This window comes from Balaenoptera physalus (assembly GCF_965194825.1).
Source record: "Balaenoptera physalus genome assembly, contig: HAP1_SCAFFOLD_967, whole genome shotgun sequence".
In the NCBI taxonomy this organism is placed as follows: Eukaryota; Metazoa; Chordata; class Mammalia; order Artiodactyla; family Balaenopteridae; genus Balaenoptera; species Balaenoptera physalus.
This window is the reverse complement of record NW_028125823.1, coordinates 202,406-229,987: the sequence shown is the minus strand read 5'-3', so window position 1 is coordinate 229,987 and position 27,582 is coordinate 202,406. Positions and strand designations below refer to the sequence as shown.

The 27,582-nt window shown below is 36.8% G+C and overlaps 1 long non-coding RNA gene across 7 annotated transcripts in view; it reads right to left on the bottom strand.

The window, feature by feature from the left end:
• Positions 1-27,582, bottom strand: part of LOC309653710 — a 249,284-nt gene that overhangs the window by 19,308 nt on the left and 202,394 nt on the right. The window lies entirely within an intron of this gene.

Genomic DNA, 27,582 nt, shown 5'->3' with positions numbered 1-27,582 from the left:
ACTCGGGGCTGGGTATATGGGAACTGTCTGTATTACCCTTTCAATTTTTCTATAAATCTAAAATGTTTTCTAAAAACAAAAACTTATTTTTAAAAAATTCTGCAAGACACAAATAGAATACATTCAAAGAAAGTCACATCATAGTCAAACATCATAAATGAAAATAATATTTAACCAGAAAATAAAAAGATACATTATATTCTGGCACAACAATAAGAAGAATGAGAGCTAACATCATCAGAAACAAGTGAAGCCAGAGATAATAAAATCATATATTTAATGAAATTATAGGAAAAATGTGTAACCCCCAAATTTTATCTCTACTAATAATTTTGTCCCAAAATTAAGGTTAAATAATGAAATTTTCAAATAAACAAGAACAGGCAGAATTTGTTGCTAGCTGAACCAGACTGCAAGGAATACTGTTGATAGCTCTTCAGATAAGACAAAGAAAACCAAACCAAACCAAAACAAACAAACAAAAATCAGCACAAATTTACTGATGTACGTATCTGCAGGAAGAAACGAAGAGCACCGGAAAGGGAAATTGTGAATTTAACTATAAAATATATTAAATAGTTACTAACTCTTTAAAGAAAAAACTACACTGTGGATACATAACACATAATAGAAGGAGAATGAGTGACAACTAAAGTACAAAGGACAAAACAACAATACATGGTATTTTACTTACAATAATGGCTAATTGGCATAATTTAAGTCACTTTGAAAAGTTAAAGATTAAAAAGCTGAATTTAGAAAATAACCAGTAATAACACAAAGCAACATACAGTTAAAACACTGACAGAATTAACAGGAGTTACAGAAAAATATACAATGAACCACAGCTATTTCAAATAGGATTTTCTCATAATTAAAAACAAAAAAATCAGTAATGCTATAAAAGCTTTATTTTTTATTGAAGTAAAATTGAGGTATACCATTATAAAAGTTTCCGGTGTGCAACACTGTAATTCAATACACAACGGGATCATCATCAAAAGTGTAGTTATCATCCATCACCACAGAGTCGATCCCTTTTACCCATTTTGCCCACCTCTCAACCCCTTCTCCTCTGCTGTATCTCTTCTAGATATAAAAGTTTTAAACTATATTATTATCTAACTTACCTAACAGAAATTTATAGAATACTACATCTGGCAGCTAAAATACATAGTCTTTGGGGCTATAAAACAAGTCTCAATAAGTCACAAAGGATCATATGTTCTGTGAACATACATAAATGAATAAATGCTTTCGCGAAGAATAATGAGATAATCTTATGTGTTTGAGAATTAGCAGTACGTGTCTAAATGAACACTTGTTTAAAAAAATGCAATGGGAATTTAAAATATATTATTGACAGTATGGAAATAGAAATGTACCTTATCAAAACTTATATGATGGAGGCAAAACAGTCTTTGGATATACTTTATCATTTAAATATGAAAGTTTAAAAAATCAATCAGCTAAGCCTCCATCTCAAGATTCTAAAAAGGAAAAGGGAAAATTTAAAACCCAGAGGAAGAAGAAGGACAAAAAGTAGAATGATGAGAACAAAGATCAAAGATATAAAATAGAGAAAAATAACAAAGCCATAAGCGTTAATCTTTGAAAGTTTAATAAAATTGATAAACTCTGTAGTAGTAGAATAATACCCCCTCCCAAGTTGTATAAGTGTTATTTCCCAGAACCTGGGAATATGTTCCCTTACATGGCAAAGAGACATTGCAGATGCAGTTAAGTCAGGATCTCCATAGCGTTTCCTGAATTACCCTGGTGAGCCAGTGTAATCACAAAGGTCCTTATTTTGAAAAAGAGTAGACGAGGGAAGCAGAAGTGTCGGAGTCAGAAAAGGAGATGTGACAGTGGAAGCAAAGTGAGAATGATTTCATTTCAGGCTGTAAGTATGGAAGGGGGCCAGTAGCTGAGGATTGGGGAGAGCCTCTAGAAGCTGAGAAAGGCAACAAACTGGATTCCCAGAATGTGCAGAAGGCATGGGGTCCTGTAAACATTTTAACTGTAGCTTAGTTAGACCTATTTTGAACTGTGATCTCCAGAACTGTAAAATAATAAATTTGTGGTGTTTTAAGTCACTAAGATTGTGTTAATTTGTTACAGCAGCAACAGGAAACTAAGAGAAACCCTTAGCAAGACTGATAAAAAAATGTAAAGTGCACACAAATTAACGTTAACTGAAAGCAGTATAGTGGTGCCAATACACATATTTTCAAATTAAAGGAGAATAAGAGAATAGTGTATTTCCTTCTTGATTTTCAATACTGTATTTAGCAGAAACCAACTTTATTTATTAGCATAAGGACATAGGGGCGACAATGAAAAACAACAATCATAAGGAGAAAAAAGAAAAGAAAACAAAATGTACTATTTAATTGTAAATGGATTAAAAAAATCATCCATTTTTAATTTGCTGTTTCTTAACTTTTTTTTTTTAACATCTTTATTGGAGTATAATTCCTTTACAGTGTTGTGTTAGTTTCTGCTGTATATCAAAGTGAATCAGCTATACATATACATATAGCCCCAGATGCCCTCCCTCTTGCCTCTCCCTTCCCCCGTCCCTATCCCACCCCTCTAGGTGGTCACAAAGCACGGAGCTGATCTCCCTGTGCTTGACTATCTTTTTAAAACAGCAAGATGTCCAGATCCTAATATCAATAAAACAAATTAGGACCATAAATGACTCCATTAAAATAAATCTGTTGCCCATAAATTTTCTAGCAATTAATATAAATCAACTTTATTATAAATTGTATAGTACACTCCTGCCAAATTGAGAACTATATATTTTATTTCCATCTGTATTTTGAAGTGTGAATACTAGAAAATTAGCTTTAATAAAAGCTCAATTAATCTAAGTAATAATGCCTAAATATCTCTTGGTGTGAAGGGTCTTGAAACACATGACTTTCCATCCCAATGCCAGTTTTGTCTAATCATCTTATGGGCAAAATTTATGTCATATTTTTACTTTGAAAAATCTATTTGGAACAAAGAAAACTATAGTTAGGCAACAATTCCTGTATTGTTGAAAATTAGCAACTGTTATCACAACAACAACAATAAAATGTACTTTGACTCCAATGTAATTATGTACTTAATTTTTCTCTTTTTTAGTTTTCAAGAACCATTTTTTATTAAACCCACATAAGAAAATTTACTTATCGGTGTTATTTCTATTTAATTTACAAGAAGACTGAAGCAACAGCTTTGTCACTATTATATATTGCTTAAATTTTTTCACTGATTTTCTGTTAGAGTTATTTGGAAAGTTTATAGTCCTTAAATTTCGATTAATGTCCTCACATTTTGTTGCATGTGTGCTCAGTTCTCCCAAAAATTATTTGAACTTGACCACTCTGAATATAAAGCTGGCATTCAAGTCAATCAAAAAATTACTTATGTCTTTGGTGAAATGTCTATTTACGTCTTCCGCCCATTTTTTAATTGGATTGTTTGTTTTTTTTGATATTGAGCTGCACGGGCTGTTTGTATATTTAGGAGATTGATCCTTTATCTATTGTTTCATTGGCAAATATTTTCTCCCATTCTGAGGGTTGTCTTTTCATCTTATTTATGGTTTCCTTTGCTGTGCAAAAGCTTTTAAGTTTAATTAGGTCCCAGAAGACATACAGATGGCCAAGAGGCACACGAAAAGATGCTCAACATCACTAATTATTAGAGAAATGCGAGTCAAAACTACAGTGAGGTGATACCTCACACCGGTCAGAATGGCCATTATCAAAAAATCTAGAAACAATAAATGCTGGAAAGGGTGTGCTGAAAAGGGAACCCTCCTGCACTGTTGGTGGGAATGTAAGTTGATACAACTATGGAGAACAGTGTGGAGGTTCCTTAAAAAACTAAAAATAGAACTACCATATGACCCAGCAATCCCACTACTGGGCATATACCCTGAGAAAAGCATAATTCAAAAAAGAGACATGTACCACAGTGTTCACTGCAGCACTATTTACAATAACCAGGACATAGAACTAACCTAGATGGATAAAGAAGATGTGGCACCTATAGACAATGGAATATTACTCAGTCATAAAAAGAAACGAAACTGAGTTATTTGTAGTGAGGTGGATGGACCTAGAGTCTGTCATACAGAGTGAAGTAAGTCAGAAAAAGGAAAAAAATATGTATGCTAACGCATATATGGAATAGATTCCATATATGCAATCTAAAAAAAAAAAAAAATGGTACTGATGAACCTAGTGGCAGGGCAGGAATAAAGATGTAGACATAGAGAATGGACTTGAGGATATTGGGGTGGAAGGGAAAGCTGGGGCGAACTGAGAGTAGCATTGACATACATACACTACCAAATGTAAAACAGTTTGCTAGTGGGAAGAAGCAGCACAGCACAGGGAGATCAGCTCGGTGCTTTGCGATGACCTAGAGGGGTGGGATAGGGAGGATGGGAGGGAGGCTCAAGAGGGATATGGGGATATATGTATGCATATGGCTGATTCACTTTGTTGTACAGCAGAAACTAACACAGTATTGTGAAGCAACTATACTCCAATAAAGATCTATTTAAAAATTACGTATGATTTAAGTGAAATTCATTAAGACTAAGTACTTAATGAAAATTAGCAAGGTGTTTCATCTCTCTTCAGAAACAAATATCCATTTTTACCTTTACTTGATATATCTGAAGTAACGTATATAGATTTGCCTTTGAATATTACATTTCTTCCATCTGGTCCACTACTATTTTGGAAAGCTTGGTCCTTTCTGAGTGAGAAACATAAGATTTGAAATGATTAAGGTCCATTTATAACATTACTATTTGCTTAAATTTTATATCATTATCTGTCATTATTGAGTAGAATGCATCACCCCTGAAGGAGGCATATGAGTCTAATGGTAAAAATATAAGGATGAGGCATATATTTAGGTCATGGATAACTCAGCAGGTAATGAAGAACGGAGGAGGCATTTAAAATCCCCTACATTTGAAAATCTTGTAAGCCAAAAGATGATTCTTAAACTACAGAAAATGTTATGTGTTTATCTAATTGCTTGATAGTGTTTCTTGTTTTCTTTCATAAAGATGCATGGTACTGCTATTGGGGAAATTAAATTTACTTAGACCGCATGAAATCGTAAAATAAAACAGTACTAATTATTACTAATACTAATACTATGAGAAGAAGAAGGAGAAGAAGGAGAGGAAGAGGGGAAAATTCAATTGTAATAATTTCCATTTTTAAGTATTTTATGTCCCAAGCTCTCTGCTATGTGGTATATGTGAATTAACTTATTAAATCATCTCACCAGACTTGTGGGTAAGTACTACACTATATAAGATTCTTTTGCCTGAAAAAAATAGAAAATCCCAATTCAGTAAGAAAAATTTATTACCTCATATAGCAAAGACTCTAAAGGTCAGGCACCCCCAGGGTTGTTTAATTCAGTGGCTGAATGATGTCATCAAGAACCCAGCTCTTTTCGTTATTTTCTGACCTGTCCTCCTCAGCACCTTTGTTCTCAGCCTTCCTCCCTTCATGAGAGTAAAATGGTTATGACTCTGTGTGTAAGCATGAGAACGTGTAGTAGAAAATGTGGGTAACTCTTCTTGCGTGAGTTTTCTTTTTTAAAGGGGAAACTTTCCCCAGACTCTTTCCAGCAGACTTCTCCAAATGTAAATGAAGATGAATACAAATTTAACCATGATTAAAATATATTTTTTATCTTTAGGGTAGGATCAAAGTTTCATAATCATCCCTACATCTATCACTGGCAAAGAGAATAAGATTTTAATGATCAGCTTAGAGTACGCAGGATTTAACAGTGAGTCCTATGGGAGAGAATTAAAAACATGAACAAAATAACCAAGTAGGGAGATTGAAAGTCAGGTAGGCAACCACTTATGTCTGCTACAGATATTATCTTTACTTTCTAGATAATCAAACAAGGGATAAAAGAAATGGTGAGATTAACATTATTGGGACAGGAAGTTGCAGAATATGAATTCAATGACACGTTGAAGGGTTGGAGAGATTTAGTAGCTTGTTCCAATAAGACAATGCACAGTAATGTGTTAGAGGAGGAAAAAATAAAAGAAAGACATTTCCCTGGACTTAAGAAGGTGATGTCTGTGCCAGAATTCCTATCATTAAGTTATTTTCTAGACCAGACATTTATTTCAGAGATCTAACTAATATTTTTACTGTCTTTTTTTTTTTTTTTTTTTTCTATTTGAGGTAAGAGATTCTAGAGCATATTTGAATGTTGATGTGATGATCCAATACACAGGAAGAGGTTAATGAAACAGAGAAAATCAAATAACGGCAGGAGAAATTTATTTCATAAGTCACTAGTAGAGGATAACAAGAATAATTACTGAGAGATTTAAAAGAAAGAAATCCCTTACAATGTTTGAGAAGAATGAGAAAACATGGATATACTCAGTAAAGTCTGGAAAATTATTCATAGAAGACAATGCAGCCAGTGTTTTAGTTCACATCCTCATTATTATCCTCAATTTTTAATTTTTCATCTTTATTCACCTCTTTATTCTTCACATGTTTCTCCTCATATACTAACTATTAATTTTCAAGTTCCTTATAAAAATTAAAATACTATTCTGGGGAAAATGCTACTAGAAATCTTTATACACTTACACAAACCTTAGAACTCAAGCACATCATAATGAAAACATAAACTAAGACAAATATATAGTGTTTGAATGGCATCAAATTTTATTGTGTTAAACTCTGTAAAACTTTCCTATAAAAAAATGTAAAGGTTTATATTAAGAAGTCAGACTGCCATTGTACTTTAATCAGGCGCTCATCTAAATGGACATGAGCAAGACTAATTTTGTAGAATTTAGATGCTGAGCTGAACCAAACTTATTATAAAAGAACTGGTGAATCTATCACAGCAAAGGTAAGTAACTATCTTGTAAAGTAAATTCATCTATAATGCAATAAAAAGATGTATTAAATCCAAGGATGAGAGATTTGTTGCTGCCCTTGAATATACATTCAAATAGCTTTAAAAAAATCTGCCTGAAGGCCCCCCCAGGTGTGTGGTTAGACGAGGAGTATAGGGGGGAACTGAAGCATTAAAGCCCACTTAAAGCCAACAAAAGATCAGAAAGAAAAATTAAGGAAACAATCCTATTTACCATCACATCAAAAGAAATGAAATACCTAAGAACAAACTTACCTAAGGAGACAAAAGAACTGTACTCTGAACACCATAAGATGCTGATTAAAGAAATTAAACATGACACAAACAGTTGGAATGATATACCATGTTCTTGGACTGGAAGAATCAATATTGTTAAAATGATCATATGACCCAAGACAATCCACAGATTCGACGCAATCCCTATCAAATGACCAATGGCATTTTTCACAGAACTAGAACAAAAAATTTTTTAATTTGTATGAAAACACAAAGACCCCTATTAGCCACACCAACTTTAAGAAAGAAAAACGGAGCTGGAGGTAACAGACTCCCTGACTTCAGACCATACTACAAAGTTACAGTCATGAAAACAACATGGTACTGGCACAAAACAGAAATATAGATCAATGGAACAGGAAAGAGAGCCCCGAAGTAGACCCAGCCACCTATGGTCAATTAATCTATGACAACAAAGGCAAGAATATGCAGTAGAGAAAAGACAGCCTCTTCAATAAGTGGTGCTGGGAAAACTGGACAGCTACATGTAAAAGAATGAAATTGAACATTCTTTAACATCATACGCAAAAATAATCTTAAAATGAGTTAAAGACCTAAATGTAAGAATGGATACTATAAAACTCCTAGAGGAAAACATAGGCAGAAGACACTTTGACATAAATTGTAGCAAAATCTTTTTGGAACCACCTCCTAGAGCAATGAAAATAGAAACAAAAGTAAACAAATGGGACTTAGTTAAACTGAAAATCTTTTGCACAGCAAAGGAAACCATAAACAAAACGAAAAGAGCCTACAGAATGGGAGAAAATATTTGCAAACGATGTAACCCATGAGGGATTAAACTCTAAAATATACAAACAGCTTACACAGCTCAATATAAAAAGAAAAACTCAATGAAAAAAATTGCAGAAGATCTAAATAGACATTTCTCCCAAGAAGACATAGAGATGGCCAACAGGCACATGAAAAGATGCTCAAATCGCTAATTATTAGAGAAAGGTAAATCAAAACTACAATGAGGAACCACCTCGCACCAGTGAGAATGGCCATAATCAAAAGGTCTACAAACAATAAATGCTGGAGAGGGTGTGGAGAAAAGGGAACCCTCTTACACGGTTGGTGGGAATGTAAAATGGTACAGCCACTATGCAGAACAGTATGGAGGTTCCTTAAACAACTAAAAATAGAACTACCATATGATCCAGCAATCCCACTTCTGGGCACATATCTGGAGAAAACCATAATTCAAAAAGATGCATGCACCCCAGTGTTCACTGCAGCACTATTTACAGTAGCCAGGACATGGAAGCAGCCTGAATATCTATCGACAGATGAATGGACAAAGAAGATGTGGTATAAATATATATATGTGTGTGTGTATATATATATATATATGTGTATATATATATATGTATGTATGTATATATATATACATATATACATATACACACACACATATATATATATATATATATATATATAAAACGGAACACTACTCAGACATGAAAAAGATGAAATAATGCCATTTTCAGCAACATGGATGGAACTAGAGTTAATCATACTAAGTGAAGTTAAGTCAGACAGAGAAAGACAAATACCATATGATATCACTAGAGTGTGGAACTTAAAAAAAGAAAAAATGATACACATGAACTGATTTACCAAACAGAAACCAACTCACAGATAAAGAAAACAAACTTATGGTTACCAAAGGGGAAAACAAACTTATGGTTACCAAAGGGGAAATGTGGGGGGGAGGAATAAATTATGAAGTTGGGAGTAACATATACATACTACTATATATAAGATAGATAAACAACAAGGACCTATGTATAGTACAAAGAACGATACTCAATATTTTGTAATAAACTGTATTACAAAAAAAATGTTACTTTGCTACCCTTGTAACTCACACAACACTGTAAATTAACTATACTCCAATAAAATAAAAACTGCCTGAAATTAAAAATAGTAATAATACTTTAAAATCATCTGTAGCCATGATTCTTTATGAAATGTAAAAAGTGACCAATATTTTTGTATCATTGTTAATTACATATATATTTTTTGCTCTATTTCTTTGACGTGATTTGGAAACTTCAGACAAGGATATTCATCCCCTCAATGCTTAGTCTAATGTATAGATAGACCTACTATAATCAATCTTTCAGGTAACATAAACATACAGGTCTACTCGTGTATAATTAATTTTCAAAAATAACACTTTCTAAATACAGACATAGAGGAAATATTTACAGGGAATTTTCATTATAAAGAAAAACTCAAATTACAATTTTAAACAGACCACTGAGCAAATCATTTTGAAATACTTGATCAGGTATTTAGAGGTTACTATAACAATAATCAGATCTCCCTCAAATACAGTAGTATGTATGTGTCTATATATCTATACATATATATATATATATTGTATTAAAAAACTTTAAAGTAATTTTTCCCACCCCAATGGATAGTGTATATCTCCAACCCAGTTAAATCTTACCCTCTTTCAACAAAAATTAAACAAAAAAGTGTTTGTGGTTTCTAACACCTTGTCTTCAAAACAAAACAACAACCAAAACAACAGAAACAAAACAAAAAATAAAAGCAGCGTACCTACTAGTTATGTCAGGGTCATTAAAACCCCAGGGAGTCCAAAACCCCAAGGGGCACGTCTGGATGGAAGCTGCCTCCCTTTGCCGGAAGCTCCAAATTACAAAAATATCAGCTGCAAAAATTTTCCTTGACTGCTGGAAGATTGGAGCATTGTAAATTAGACCACAGAGTTCCAATAAACCTTAACTGGAAAAAAAATGTCTAGCACACTCTAGTGAATCTTGGTCTCTATTTTGATGATTCATCTAGTGAGTCATATTCCTGGAAAGATTCTCTAGGGTCCCACAAAGGCTCACGCTTATTGTCCAAGGCTAGAACTCTTATGCACAGTCACATCCAGTCTCTGTTTTGGGGGTCTGCCACTGTGCCTGGGTGCCTGGTGCTGCAAAGACTCAAAACATAACCACAGAGGAATAATCTAGACAAACCAACAGGTCCTGGAGATATTTCTGGATCTCAAATAAAGATGCCCTCTTGCTTCCTCGTGAGTTCCCCTCTGAGGTCTTTGGAGCCTTTAATGTGAGTGGACTTCATTCTGGACAATCTAGAAAGAGGTTCTAATCATGTTTTTCGTCCAAAGAGAAGATACCAGGTTCATAATCTGTGATAACATCATCCCCTCCTCTCAAGGAGTATCTGCAACAGGATGCAACACTATCTGTTCTAGCTATTGCCACCACTGTTGTAACTTTTTCTGGGGCAAAAAGATCCCTAATCCCTTTCAGTCAGCATCACTGAGAAGGGGCCAGGCCATGGAAAAGTCTGAAAAAGAATGGTAATCCAAAAGATAGTTTGCATTTTCTCCTAGACACAAAAATACTAGTGACTTCTCTACCAATTGATACAGGAATATTTTTTCCTGTCTTCTAAATATTCCATTATACTTGAATAAATCAAGCTCCCTGACTCTTCATTAGGGGCCCAGGGAATAACACCCCGTACTTCCCATTCTATAATAATGGTTTTGACATTTTTATTTCTATCTCTTTTCCATAGTCTACAAGCTTTAAGAGGAAGCACACAATGTACCTTATATTTACCATAATTTCATTGTATAGCACAGTGCCTGACCTGATATAGTATACACAAAAAATACTTCTTAGTTAAATGAATGTATCAAAATTTTCCCATCAGTAAGTCATGCCAACTAGCTAAAAGTTTAGGGTTTTGTCATTCCATACTTCTTCTTTTCCAAAGAAGTGCATGAGGTAGAAATTAGCCCTTTCTAAATATTATTGCATGTCTTTACATAACAAGAAAACTAAATAATAAAAAGCGTAGATTGAATTTTTCTTCACGAAACAACAGTTCTCAGTATATGAAACAACAGGATGGAATGCACAACTTGCTTTGGGGACCTCACCTGACTCTCCCTCAGATCATCTTGAAAAATGCACTGTGAATTATATCTTATCAGGTTAACTGACTACTCATTTTAGCTCTAAGTAAATGGCCAAACATAGCTGACATTTAACAGAGAACACAGAAGTAAAGATTGCAATCTTTTAAGTAAGTTTCAGACTTATCAAACATAGCATTTTTCTTGCATATTGCTGTCAGGAAAACTATGAGTAACACTTTTTTTTAAAAAAATCATCGTTGCCGTCAAAAACTGAAAAACTTTGTAAGTTAATTGGGAAGTAAATTAAGAATCAGCATGTGAAAAATATAAAATCAAAATATTCATTTCACACAAAACCTCTGTGTCATGATTAATAACACTATTTTATAATAATCATGATTTCTCACAGTTTGATCTTTATAGGTTACCATAAGAATGCAGTTGATTAGTGTTTGCATGTATCTTTCTTGGTTATTACCTCTTAATCTCCTTTCTACACAAACAAAGGCATAAGGATATTAAGAAGAAGGAGAAGGAGAAAGAAGAGAACAGAGAGAAGAGGAAGGAGAAAATGAAGACAGAAAAAATATTACATAAAGGAATAGTTACTTTTCTGTATCAATTTAGTTAGGCCACGGCAACCAGATATTTGGTCAAATATTATTCTAGATGTTTCTCTGAGGGTATTTTTTAGATGAGATTAACCTTTAAATCGGTAAACTTTGAGTAAAACGGATTACCCTCTATAATATGGGTGGGCCATAGCTAATTAGCCTCTTAAGGGAATTCTGCCAGCAGACAGCCTTCAGAATCAAACTGTAGCTCTCTCCTTAATTTACTGTCACCTAAGGAAAAGGCCATATGTCTCTCTGCGGAAGAACTGAAGAAATCCTTGTCATATGTACTGACTGCATTGTTGCAAAAAACCCTTTGTTCTAGCTATCTGGCTCTTCACCAATATATGAGCTATGGATCTTCAAATAGACACAGTTCCAGAAACTGAGTAGAGAATTATGACTTTTTCCTGGAGTGACTACTGTTCTCTTTCTGCTCCGCCATGCGTGCCATTTTCTTGCTGCAGACGTTAACAGCACCCAAGCTGGCTGCCTGTCTCTTTTGCCCTTTGGAACACGATGCTCACTATCTTTACCACCACCTTTAGGTCACATGAACCTTAGCTGCTTTTCTGACATTGGAGGTCACTCCTGTTATTTTGAGATCCATAGATTAACAATTCCAAGTTTGTTACTGCCTCCCTTGTCATCAACTCAGCCTTACGCAAGAGCGCTACCACTTAACCTGTTGTGTTGCCGATGCCGCTCATCAATGCAGTTTGGATGGCCCTGGCGAATGGTATGTATTCTGGCTCCTCCTGAAAACCTCTCCTCTGGTAGGTTTTCTGGACTCACGTAATTTATTCTATCCAGCTTTCTCTCTTCCTGTAGCCTCTTTATTCTGTCATGGCAACTCAGCTATGTCTGTTGCTCAACATGGGACATTTCTTTCTTCATTCTTCTAGAGTGTTGAGATAGCTCTATTTTCTGGGGCCCTTGCCTGAGTGTTCAATCCTCATGTCCTGAGAATTCTTGCTTATGCAGTCTTATATTCTGGCCTACTCAGCAAGTACCCCCAAAGTGCAATCCCTGGGTCATTCCTTCAACTCCTGCTAATATAAGCTAATTCTTATATCTCCTCTATAAGTGTGTATGCTCTTTCTTATCAACACATTCCAGTTGGATTAGGTTGCAATTTAATGTTAATTCCCAGCCTGTGACCCACGGGAGAAGAAATGAATCTCTCGAGGAAAGGTGGTCACCTGTTGCCCTTGTGAGAGAGGCTACTACAGTGTTCTCTGTCAGGCATAAACTGTTAGCTTTCACTAGGAAGGACTGGTGAGTCACCTCTGTGAACTCTGAGGATTCCAGGGCTCCAGCACAGACAACTTCTTCAGGATCATCTGTCTAGAGAATCTATCCAGATATCCCCATCCCCCAATTCAGCTTGACAGGTGTTATTTTCAGCTCTTCTGAAATGTTTTCTGAAGTCCTTTAATAACACTAAAATAAAGCAGATTTTGCTGAGTGCTTTGAAGATGAAAAAGGGTTGCAGAAACTAGTCCACTTAACAGTCATTTGTCATGACATTATCCAGTTGCACAAGTCTCCACCAGACCCTGGAGAAAATATTTTTTCTTCAAGCATAAGATTTTTGGAGTTTACAGAAACTAAATACAAAAGTCATGCTGTAAAATGAAATCTTGAAATCCTCCTATTGCTGTTTGGGAATCAGAGATAGAGTGAATATCAATAAGTCTTAAGACTTATTGTAAGCCAACTGGAAGATCTGACCAACAAAATTGTGCAGTTTTTTCCCCCTTCCTTTAAATACAGGTATATGATTAAGAAGGGTTCCTTTCTCTGAATCTTCTCAGCCTCAAAATGTGACTTTGAGAGAAGAAGAAGAATATTGTGATGTGATGAGTAGTTAAAATGGTTGCTTTGAAATCCATTTGCTTTGAATGGTTGCTTTGAAACGGGAGGCAGCTAAATTTACGTTCTCTTCTTTGAGCTGTAGCTGGCTTTTTTGAAGTCAGTCCCATGCTTGTCTGGTTCAGGGGTCAGTCAGATATTTGGGTAAAATTTATACACAGAGTTTGGGGCTTCTCCTCCCTAACTCTGTACTTTCTGCCATTTTCACCTTCAGATTCCAGAAGCTATGACTGCCCTGAACTCTGTCTTCTAGTTCTCCACAAGAATGAGGCTGATTTCTATTGAAGCTTTAGCCTCCCTGTCAGATGTAACTCTGGAGTAGTCTCAGGCTAAAAGCAAAACAAATGAGAAACTCACCTTTTACCCTGTGGTTTTCTCTGTTTCTAAGTGTTAACTCCCCTCTAGTATCTGCTTTTTATATATTTATTTTTCCAGAAAATATATCCACCTTTTCTTTATTCAACTTAAATCACTGAACTACATCAAGCCAAAAAGCCCTACTATTTTACATGTTATATGCCAGAAAACATACCTCACTAGAATATCGTATAGTAGTAATTTGTTATATTTAGGCCTAGTTAGATAAAGAAACAGTATCGAGCAGAGCTTTTTTAACGAAAAAAGGGAGGAAGAAGCTGCAATTTCCTATTCCTACATTAATAATTTTCATTAGAGTCGGTGTTCTTTGTGGGAAGAGAAGAGAAAACTAAATATAAAACTAGAATTTATGCATTGGCCAAAATACACAGACCTAGAGGAAAATGTTGTCTAATTAAAAGATCACTGAAAATTATTTGCAGGCTATGATATCTACAATTACTAATCATTCTTATGTATAGTGTTCTATAGAGATTTTTTTTTTTTAACATAGAGATTTTCTGAGACTTGACCAGTTTCTCAAGTGTCCCTCCAGGATAAAAAATAGTAATAAAAATAAAATTAAACATTTCATCAGTTTTAAAATTTAAAAATCATTTAAAGTTAATAAGGAGCCATAGAGTATTATTTATTAAGACTGTGAGATAGCAACATTTTAGATTTAAGTATACAGAACATAATAATCCTTTGAGAAAACAAACAAAAATTTAATAGAAGTGTACCATACATATGTTCAAATTAGGAAGTTTTAATTGACATGTGGTGTGGATTTTTTTCTTCATGCCTATTATTAGATTTAATATAGTTTACAGTTCAAAAGATTAAATCTCTTTGTATTATTATGGTTTGACAGTAAACCTGGATTTTCAAGCACATGGGTGACAGTAATGCAACTGGAAAGTTTCAGAGATAATAATACAGACCCATGTAGAGGGTGTAATTGTCCCAGGGGGGTAAGAGACATAGGTGTACTTGCTTATTCATAGACTGGTGACAGTTTACTATGACGCTAATCCTTACTTGTTTGAATGAATTAAATATATTGAAAATGAATGGTCATGAAGGCTGAAACATTTGACGCTAACATCCTAGCAACATTTCTTAGTTTCCTGTTGGTACCGAAGTACAAAATGCTAGGAAATATCAGTGACGTTTATTGAAGCGATTTCCTTTTTCTGTACTTGTGGGTTGATACTTCCAATCAAGTGTTGCTGATTAGATTCTGAAAGCATGTAATTGATTTTCAAACTCTTTACATCCTGGTTGCTATGTTTAAACAGCCACAGGAGAAACATTTCCTGAGTCTAGGTAGATTGCTTTTTGTTTTACATGAGCAATAGCTTAAAAGGTGAGTTGACATTTAAAGAAATAAATATTCAAGCACGAGGTACATTTGAAAGTCATTAAGATTAATAAAGGTTTACAATAACATATTATCCTTAAGTGTTGACACAAATACTATGCTCTACTTATCTGACACTAATCTGTCTAACATATGAAGAATGGAAGCAATGATTTGATTTTGACCCAAATAATGATGTAATCATAACCTTTGCAAGAATGAATTAAAGCATATTCTAACCTTTTCATTATTTCACATTTTCACTACCAGAAAATCATTACTCAAAAGGGAAAGGAATGATTTTGCAACGGGGTCTTGCTTAGGGTTATATTTCAATTCCTCATAATGAAACATAAAGAAAGGACAGGAAAAAGAAGGTGAGGACATTCTATCAAATCACTACTTGCAGTTTTTCATATGTAATACTCAGTATAGTTTAAGACTTAACCAAGAGAACAACCCATTATGTCTCAGCAGCAAATCTGTCAATATGCTGATGGAGCAGAGGCATAATATATGTTATTTGAATATTGCAACAGGTAACTTTTACTTGTAAAATGCAAGGAAGATTTTACTTTAAGGGAAAAACTTCACAACCTAAGGATTTAATTAAAAAATATCAAGTGAACAAAAATTCTGAAAGCCTGTGAACATTAAACTAGATGAAAATTACAAACTTTTAATATGAAAAATTAAGTAGATCATCCCTTGATTTGTTGAGCATAATAAAGCTTATTGAAACTAATCAAATGACATTTTTTCTTATGAAGGTCTTTCTGATATATAGCATTGGAAACTTACTTCATTGTTCATGATCATTAATGCTGAATTTAATTTAATTCTATTTATTTTAATATTCAAACCTTTATTAGCTTCTGACACCGGTCAACCCCACTCCTGGGAGCAGTTCCCTCCTATACTTGCAAGATCATTTAATATCTACTTCGTAAGGAAGTCTGCATTTAGACTCAGGTTTGTTTGCTTGATTAATCTGGTGAACTTAAAGACATTGCTTAGTCAAAATTCAAACAACACATGGATTCTAAATTGCTCCAAGGTCAATTCTCAATTCTATACAATTTGCTGATTTTTAAAGGGGGGAAAAAAAAGATTTTCTAACTTTTCTCCAATTGTTTCCAAGGACAACTGACAATTTAATGCTATCATTTACATGTAGGCCAAAACGTGATTTGTTCCTGTCTCCTTTTCATTTAATTCAACTTAAAAAAAAAAAATGTATTGATGGCCCACAATGAGCCAGGTTTTATTTCACTTTCCAAAGATACTTTAGTGAATCAAACAAAGATGCCTGCCTTTGTGGAGCTTATATTCTAGAAGCGACGGGGCAGCAGATAATGATAAACATGGACACATAAATGATATTTTACATTAAAAGGCAATGAGCCTTATGGAATGAAAGAACAAGGAAAGGGTTTTCAATTGTAGGCGGGGCCTGGGGGTGGATTATACTTTTACTTAGGCTGGTATGGGTAGACCTCCTTTTGGTGATAGTTGAGCCAAAAATTTGAAGAAGTGAGGGACTTCACCCATGAAGATATCTGGGGAAAATTGACCCATTCAGAGTCAGAGCAAAATCCTAAATGTGGAACTTGTCTGGTATGTTTGGAGAAAGCTATGAAGCTAGTGTCACCGGAGAAGCAGAAGGTGAACCGGAGCTCCCGCTGCATCTCAGTGATGTGAGATGTCTGAGAACTAAGGGAGGGGTAATCATGTGGGGCTTTTAAGTCACTTTGAAGAGTTTGGTTTATATTCAGAGTGAAATGGGAGCTAATTTAGAAAGACTGAACTTCTGTTTGTTAATGACAATTCTGGCTACCATATAGAGAAGTTGTGGGAGAGGAACTGGGGTCAAATCAGGTCACCTAACGATGAAGCGCTTCCTGTAATTCAGACAGGGAGTGACAGAAAATACAGCCAATCCAAATAAGTACATCTATTTCAGGAAACACCCTGAAGCATCTTTGAATAGGACACTATCTAGTTTACACACCAGTCACATCCGATATTCAAAGGATTTTATAAGGTTATCACTTTAAGTTAAGTTTGGGAACACACATTCACTCCTCTTCTGTGGAGAATGGCTTTTGGCAAGATATTTTTAGTGCCATAACTACATTTCAGTGTGAATTATTTGGTGTGCAGATTATATAAAACGCTTTGACGTATACTATATCAGTACACAGTAAAATCAAAGAGGAGAACTAAGCAGGGCTTAATTCATAGGCCTAGTGTTGCAAACTTCTTTCCCTTTGTCCCTCTGAAATCTGCTTCTCAGAGTTAGACACAATAGGTTGAGCAACAAGCAAGGATTAGGTATGGTTCACATATGATTCCAGAGTTGGTTTATAATCTTGAATGAGAACTGAAAAGTCAAAACCCCTTTACTACAATTCCTTTTCATGTGACTCTTGGGCATGCCATGTTTAAGAGGTACTGTGCCCCACATCCCTTTAGAAATACTAAGTATTTCTCTAACTGCCATTCTCCTAGCTCTTTCTAGTCATGGTTCCAAACTGAGCCATGATTTTGAACCATCATTCAACATTTTAACGAGTATGTATTTATGTATCTAGTAAGTTTGGCCAGCCTGGCATTTTCATATGGATTCCCACATATACAGTTTAGGAAGATTACACACATTAAAATGGTTCTTTCTTCCAAAAGTCCCTGTTATATTTACTATAGAGAAAAAAAATTGGATGATCATTTTAACCCTTGCTAATGTTTTTTACAAGATTACAAAAAGTTTTATCTAATAAATAACATAAAATATGTTTTATAAAATATAGATAAATTTTACAAAATATATACAGAGGTTGTATTAATAATTAATAATTAGTAAATAATTAATAACCAATACAAAACCAATCAGGGGGTTGCTGCTCAGATACACAATTATGAGGATAAAAACAGAACAAAAACAAACATCACTGGAATACAGACCCCCCTCAGCTCCACCACTAACTAATAATAGGGATTGTCCTTAAGGACCTCCTGCCTCCCTCTTGCTGTCAGAATCCATTGTTAGCGACACCCTTTCTCTTTCATCCCTCCACATGTGTACAAAACTCCCAGTACAACTGTATTTAGCTGTGTTCTTTCTCATATCAGGTAAAAAGTAATACGCAAATAAATATGTAATCAACGAGGTGAGTTATTTGTCAAATCTTGTGAGTTGCAAGGCCTTCTTAGTATGACAGCTAAGGAGAAATTCAATGTTTATATTAGAAAAAAAATGAATTTAATTATGAAATGTAATCAGCACTCATATGCTGTGTGCCTGCTCCTTGAAAAAAGTTTTGCTAAGTCATGCCTTCAATTTCAAGACCTTACAGTTCATTGGAATGAGGAACTATGAATAGATATGTGCACATCACTACCTCCAGTATAAGACACTGGGAGAGAAGAGCTGGAAGGTAGCACTATAATGCCCTAGATTGCACTAGACATTAAATCTTTACCCATAGGATACCCATTTCATTTTACTAAATGGCTCTCTATAAACCTAGTGAAATGAATGATTTGCCAGATATTGTAAAGAGGGTAGAACTACAGGATTTTATAGTGTAGGTTCAAACTCTTTGCCTGACTCTCGTAGTTTATAAGCTAGTCTCTTGCAGCCTTCACACAATGATGTTAAAAGCAAAGCAGCTACAAATTCCCTACCGTCGTCCTGGGCCCCCGTATCTCCAACCAGGAGTCGCTGAGAGGACAGAGCAAAGCGTCACCCTGCTGAATAGCAATTACTGCTTCTGTAATACCTATAATAACTGGCCCTAGTTTATAAAATTGAAACAAATTGCTTACAAGTGATTATTTTCAAGCAACATAAATAGTTTAAAGCTACTGCATCTGAAAAGTTAATTACCCTGAGTGCAACTCAGCATAATTTGCCTTTATAAAATATTTTATATTAAAAACCAGGCTGTTCACTAATGTCAGACAAAGGATTGTTCCCTTTGTGACAAGTTCACTTTTAATTTGCTTTTATTAATTATTTACTGATCCTATTAATAAAGAAAAACTGGAAATATATTACATAGCCTTTTATTTTTGGAAATTGAGATATATTTAGAACTAAAGAGGAAATGAAGGAAGTAAATGTTCTTGTAATTCTTCACTCTCTGGCCGCTTCTATTCCAGAGACAGGAACAGCCCCCAAGACCACACTGTGAATTCGTCTGAGAATATCAACTGGGCTCAGAAACTTCCTCTCCCCCGCCCTCCAGCAAAACACATTTTATAACCAATCTTAACGAGCTGCAGTCTAGTGACTGTCAGTGGTCAGACCAACAAAGCTGACAAATTAATTTACCTTAAAGCATAGTTAAGTGGTAATAGCAGTGCTGTTTTCTCAGAGAATGTTTGCATTTCAGTAGGGACTCCAGGTTACCCCAAAGGAATTGACAATTAATAGTGAAGCTATACAAATGGCACTGATCAGAAATACCTATACAAATGGGACAGGATTAAGGTATATATATTTTTTCTACATATATTTGCTCCTACAATTTCAATTAGGTAATGATTTTCTGTTTTCTTTCTCAATGGACATTTGTTGTAGGAAAGCAGAAAAAAGCAGCTTAAAGCCAAAGACTTTTCCAGTATTTTATAAAATCTGAAATTGAATAAAGAGGTAGGTGTTCCACGTTAGAAATAAAGAGGATGATAACTTTGGGAAAGACAAGCCAACGACGGGCTGGTTTTCCCCAAGGATGAAAGCAGGTTGGAAGAACCTGAGGATTGTGAGAGTCGTGAGCCGACCTCCACCTGTTTGTGGGGAGGAGGCTGGGGGTGAGCTCGGGCTTATGGAAAAGGATGGAACTGAGCAACGTGGACGCTGGATCCCCACCCAGGAGCATCTGTATTGACCTAGTTCCTGAGCACGGCCCAGAAGCAACAGAGCTAATGGGAATGTGTTCTATAATACCTTGGGGCCATGTAAACATGTAAAGCACTGCGTTGTGCTGGAGTGGAAGTGTGCGCCCCACTAATTGCGTTTAAATTGTACTTCTCCCATTCCTAGTAACTCTATTTTTGCATCCACACCCCAATCTCTCAGCTTCTGTCTTTCTAGGTGTCTCCTTGAGCGCTATACATCACAGCAGATGCAAAGCAGGGTGTGATACATCTTTCTGGAGCATCAAGTTTTTTTTGTTTTAAAGTATTTATTTATTTATTTATGGCTGTGTTGGGTCTTAGTTTCTGTGCTAGGGCTTTCTCTAGTTGTGGCAAGCGGGGGCCACTCTTCATCGCGGTGCGCGGGCCTCTCACTGTCGCGGCCTCTCTTGTTGCGGAGCACAGGCTCCAGATGCACAGGCTCAGTAATTGTGGCTCACGGGCCCAGCTGCTCCGCGGCACATGGGATCTTCCCAGACCAGGGCTCGAACCCGTGTCCCCTGCATTGGCGGGCAGATTCTCAACCACTGCGCCACCAGGGAAGCCCGAGCATCAAGTTTATTAACTAGAATTGGAAGAACCAAGGAGTCCTTGGAACAAGAACTATCCCCCTCCCCCACCAACACGGAAGACAGAAGAGTGGGGGAGGGGAGACGTGACCCAGGAATGACAGTCCAGTCTCTGAAGTTTCACCCAGGTGGGGGTTGAGGGGCAGACCTGCAGCCACGGTGGCCTCGCCTTCGGTCGCCCGGGCTGCTCCGGACCATCCTCTGAGCTGGCCAGGGTCTTGGATACGATGCTTCTGAAGGCCGCGCAGAGAACACCCTCATCTTCCCCTGCACCGGGCCCCAGGGAGCGCGGCGGCCTGACCTTCCTGCCTCGGTCATGCATGGGGTTCACATGGGCTCACTTTATTATGACGCCGCATGCTGGGCAGCTTGCAACAAAGATGTTTCAAAACAAAGTTCCAGATTCTCCTAGCCACCCCTTGCTTTTTCTGGCTGTGGCCAGAGGGAGTGGATGAGGACACACTCTCAGGCTGCCCAGTGTGGGAGGACCCTCCAGTGTTGGACACACCCGGGGGGCAGCTGGTTCCCTCTGGGGCTCCAATCCTGCTGCTGGTGGAGGGGGATGTCCCAGTGCCACACTGGGGGGCTGGGCTGGGGGTGGCAGTCCTCGACTGCAGGCTGGGTGGGGGACAGGCAGACTCACCGGTCTTCTGCCCCGCCTGCTGGTCTTCCTGCAGCTGCACGTTTTCTCCCTGGTAGAGCCACCTGCTTTTCAGGGGGGACACCACAGGGCTTGGAGAAGGCTCGAGTTCACTGCCGCTGAGGTCCCCGCGACAGAAGGGCCTCACAGTTACGATGGAGGCCCCTACCTGGGGTTTCTTGGCGCTCACACTGCCTGTTCCAGCATCCTGGATCTGGTCGCAAGTCAAGCCCGGAGTCGTCACCGTTGTCACCTTCAGGTCCTCTTCACAGGGTGGCTGCAGTGGCTCCTTCTGGCCCATGTTTAACCAAGCATGCCTCATGAGGTCAGGTAAGGTGCCTCTGTCACTGGGGTTGAGGGCAATCATTTTTTTGTAATAGATCCCTTATCTCCAAAGACAGATAAGGTGGGATGTGGTATTTCCCTTGTAGGACTTGCTTCCGCAGCTCCTGGAAGTCTTTTCCCACAAAGGGCCGGGACCCAGTTACCATGGCGTAGAGCACTACTCCCAGGCTCCACACGTCCACCGCAGGGCCGCTGTAGCTCTGCCCCAGGAAGATTTCCGGGGCACAGTAAAGGGGTGTGCCGCAGATTGTGTCCATTTGTCCAGAGTCATCACACTTGTTGCTGAGGCCAAAGTCTGTAAGTTTGATATTCATGTTCGAATCAAAGAGGAGGTTCAGTGGCTTCAGGTCCCGATGCACGATGCCCCTCTGGTGGCAGTGCTGCAGGGCGGAGAGCAGCTGCTGGAACGGGCCTCGGGCCTCCGCCTCTGTCATACGGCCATGGATCTCCAAATAGTGGTACATGTCCCCCCCACTGAGGTACTCCATCACCAGAATAAATGCCTCCTCTGTGTTAATCGCCCCCAGCAGTTTTACAATATTGGGGTGATTCAGGAGCTTCATACCGCACACTTCCCGGAAAAGTGCCTGGACACTTGCGACGTTCTGACGCCTTTTCTTAACCACCTTGAGAGCCACCTGTGTCCCGGTCAGAATGTGCCGCGCCAACTTCACTTTACCGAAGGTGCCTTCACCAATGGTGCGGAGGATCTCAAAGCCATCAATATGAGCCTCCTTGTCAGCAGAGTTGGCTGTGAGGCCCTGCATCGTGGTGACCTGCTAACTACACTGACTGACAGCACTACCTAGCAACGCTAACTACGCTAACTAACAATGCTAACTGTACTAACAGTGCTAAGTGTGCTGTCTCTACTAACAACGCTAACTACGCTAACTGTACCAACGGCGCTAACTAGCACTAACTACACTAACTATGCTAATCAAGTATTAACTACACCAGCTATGCTAACTATACCAACAGTACTGACTATGCTAACTGTACTAATCTAGCAATACTAACTAAAATTAAGATACAAATGAGAAAAAGAACAAAGGAAGAAAAGAAAGCAGAAGAAATGGAAAAGAAACACCAAAAAATGGAGAAGAAGAAATTTAAAACTAAAAGAAATGATAAAGAGAGAAAAATGAGAAGAAGGCAAAGAAGAAAGAAAAATGAGAAAAATAAAAAAGAGTAGAGAAAAGAGAAAAACAAATCAACAAAATGGCAGAAACAAGGAAAAAACAAGCTAACTGTAGGTCCAAGGCCGTCAGGTCACCAAAAGCAGCTTCCTGGGCTCTAAGGACCAAAAACCTGGGCCCAGCTGCCCCTTTTACAGGGCTCTGTGAAGTACATCACAGTGGTGCACTCTGAGGTCAGAGCAAGAAATGGACGCATCACAGCTGGGGGTAAACCACAGGGGTTTTCTCACTTCTTGAGTTCAAGGCCCCTTTACACTTAGGAAAAAGGATCCCAAAGAAATTTTTCTTTACGTGTGTTATTAGACATTGGTATTCACTTTGTTATAAATTAAAATCTGTAGGATACTTCAGTGGCCTTTTTATTTCTCGTTTGAAAATCTGTAATAATTTTAAAGACCTCATAATGTCTACACTTGAAATATTCAATTCCTTTTCCTTAAATTCTGGTCTCAAAATAATGTTACAACTTAACTGACTTCACGATACTATACAAAATGTTCTGCCGCATAAGACACGATAAGGTACATTATGAAAGTTCTATGAAGCTGAGAGAAGATTTGCCAGGAAGGTCATGAGCAGATTTCTCATCAGGAGCCTCGGAGGCCAGATGGCATGGCTCAATGTACTTCAAGTGTTGAAGGAAAGAAACCGTCAACCAAGAATCCTATATCTAGCAAAACTTTCCTTCGAAAATGAGGGAGAAATCAAGACATTCCCAGTTAATCAAGAGTTGAGAGAGTTCTTAACCACCAGACCCGCCTGCCACAGGGAGTTCTTCAGGTTGGAGTCAAGGACCCTGCACAGTAGCTCAAAGCCTTATGAAGAAATAAAGACCTCTGGCAAAAGTAGATAGACGGGCGATGAGAAAAGCTAATACTGTTGTAACTTTGGTTTGTAGCTCCACTTTTTGTTTTCTATTTGATTTAAGAGACTAATATATAATAAAACACACCACACACATAGAAATCAAAAAAAAAAAATCTATACCTAAAGCTATTACTAGAATTAAAAAATTTCACACATCTTATTAATATATACACTTGATGAAAAAAGCGTTGAAACTTAGCATCAATATTGATATAACTATTTAGGAATTTAGATGACATGTTCCCCTATGTAATTAAATTAATATTTGGGAGAAAATTAGGAGATAAAAATTCTTTGAAATCTTAACATTTCATTATAAAAATAACCTTAATAATTACATAAATGAAGTAGAACTTTGGTGTGTAGATTTCTATCTACATATACATGGAAAATTATGAAATATATACAAACATGTACACACAGAATGGCCTTTACATATTCTATGAAAAATTCGTTCCCACCAACTAATGTATCACGGAAAAAAATTTCCAGAGGAGATATAGATAGACAGATAGATAGATAGATAGACAGACAGACAGATATGGATATATGTATCTATGTTTGCCTCTATAGACCCTTACTAGTAGTTGACATTATGGATGGTTCTACTAATTGACTCTTCTCAAATTTCTCCATGTAAGTTTGAGATAAACATGTAGGACAGCTTTCTTACCATGTGGGTAGTAAATGGGAGCAACAAGGACTATTGAAGGAGAACACAGCACATTGCTGCGTTAGTCTACTGAATGTACTAAAAGGAGAAATTGAACCATCCCCATGTCAATCCTTGGGGATTAAGCAGAAGAACAAGGTGTTTACGTTACTCAAGTTTCAAACAAGCGAACAGACACCTCAGCACTTCCAGGTAATTACATTTCCACAAAAACTCCTATGAACATGCCAATAAGTCCAGAGCATCAAGAACTATGGCTAAAGAGACCTTATGAGGCACTCAAAGACCTCACTTAGCCTAGAGTAAGTGGTTATACAGACTAATCCTTCTGTAACCCAAGTGAGGGGTGGAGAAGAAGCACTTCCTCATAGCATAGGGCAGTGGTGATGGACAGAGAATATGCAAGGAATGAACTCTTAATACTGGCATCTTGTAGGCACACAGAGTATATAGATCATAGGAACAATGAGAAAAGAAACCTTTAGTTCCTTTAATTGGCTGAATTCATTAGAGGCTAGTATGGTTTAGACAAAAAAAAAAAAAAAAAAAAAGAGGCTCTTTCTAGCACAAGAGTTGGAAGATTGGTGGCCTATTTCAGTAGTTCTTATATAATCCAAACTCAGGTGAACAAGTGTTAGAGACAATATACTTTATTATGATCAATCTTTGTAGGAGAGGCATAAACCCAGTCTGATTATATTTGAAAAAAAACTACTGTGATAATACTTCCCTTCCATGTGTTGGAGTATAATCTGCCATAATATATTTGGAGAAAATCTCGAATTTATCACATTCACAGTGAAAAAAAGAACAATCTGCCAGGGATTGGGGAGGGGAAGAGGGAAGGATGAACAGCTAGAGCAGACAGGATTTTTAGGGCAGTAAAACTATTCCACATGATGTGGTGGTAATGGTGGGTACATAACATCATGCCTTTGACAAAACCCACAGAACTGTAGATCACAAAGAATGTGAGCCCTTAAAATAACTGACTTTATTTTATAACAATGTATCAATGTAGGTTCAATTTTAACATGCTTACCACACCAAGGCAAGATGTTAATAATGAGGGCAAGGGAAGGAGTGGGAGGGGGAGTATATGGGAACTCTGAACATTCTGCTCAATTTTTCTGCAAGCTCAAAACTATTCTAAAAATAAATTCCAATAATTCAAACAATGGAAAGGGAATAAGAAAGGCATATGAAGTTAATACTAAACTAAAAACTTTGGAGTAGGCATATTAATTTCAACAAAGCTGATTTAAGAATCAGCTTGGGACACCTGGAAACAAAGGGCAGGGTTAGCCCCTGCAGCCAGTGCTGCTTTACAAGATTTGGAATAAACACATAACTGAGTCTTTTGCTCCATGTGGGAGTGAAGAAAAGTGTAGGAGGGGCCTTGCCTCCAGCCTTACAGTCAGCTCCCTGAGGGGTTGTTCTCTATCTTGTTTCATACTGAGACTGTTTATTGGTGACATTCTTTCTGGGTCAAAACCATTCCAGTGGGGGTAAGCTGAGACGAAGTGAGAGAGTGTCATGGACATACATACACTACCAAATGTAAAATAGATAGCTGGTGGGAAGCAGCCGCATAGCACAGGGAGATCAGCTCGGTGCTTTGTGACCACCTAGAGGGGTGGGATAGGGAGGGTGGGAGGGAGATGCAAGAGGGAGGAGATATGGGGATATATGTATACATATAGCTGATTCACTTTGTTATACAGCAGAAACTAACACAACATTGTAGAGCAATTATACTCCAATAAAGATGTTAAAAAAAATTTTTTTTTAATTAAAAATACCAAGGAAAAGGTGGGACCTTACATATTAATAAAAGTATCAATTCTCCAAAAAGACATAAAACTCCTAAAGTTGTGGAATCTGACATCAAGCTTTCAATATATGTGAAGCAAAAACTGATAGATCAAGTAGGTACAGAATCAGTAAGGATAGACTTGACCTGGACAGTAATAGCAATCAAACTAATATAATTGGCATTTATAGACTACTCCACTCAACAACAATGAAATATACATTTTTCTCAAGCTCATGTGGATCACAGAGAAAAGTCTCAAGAGGAATTTTAAAAAGCAATTATATAGAATTAAAAATTTTAAAAAAATTGTAGATACAGAGAAAGCAGTGCTGAGAGGAAAATTAAGTGCATATATTCAGAAAGAAGAAAGATCTATAATCAGTAATCTGAGCTCCACCTCAGGAAACTAGAGAATGAAGAACAATTTAATATTAGTGTAAGCAGAAAGTAAAAAGAAATAATACATATGTGAGCATAAGTTATTGAAACTGAAAACTTTAGTAGAGAAAATCAATGAAACCAAAAACTTCTTTGAAAAGACCAGCAAAACTGATAAACCTCTAGCCAGGTTAACAGAAAAAGAAAAGAAAAGAAAAAATAATTACCAATATCAGAAATCAAAGAGACGTCATCCTGACCTGTTTCATGAATGTTAAAAAGGCAGTAAAGAACAACAAGCAGAACTCTATAATTTAGATGAAACAGAATGATTTCTTCACAGACACAAATGCTTAAAACTTACACAAGGAGAGACAGGTAATCTGATCAGGCCCATATCTATTAAAAAAAAATTGTATCAATAATCAAAAACCTTCCAAAAAAGAAACCTTCAGTTCAGATAGTCACCGGTGAATTTTACCAAATCAAAAGAAAGGGTGCCAATTACCACAATCTCTTCCAGAAAACAGAAGCTGAGGAAACTCATTCTATGAGGTCAGCATTACCATAATACCAAAACCAGACACAAGCATTACGTGAAATAAAAATATTTATATATCATGTTAAGAAGTTGAAAACTTTCTCACTAAAATCCAGAAAAAAGGAAAGATATTCTCTTTTACTCTTCCTACTCTCCGTTTTACTGAGATTTTTAGCTAGTATTTTAAAACAAGAAAAAAAAAAAAAAGAGAAAGTATTTGGCTTGGAAAGGATTAAATAAAGCTGTCTATACTTGCAGATGACATGATTGTCTCTG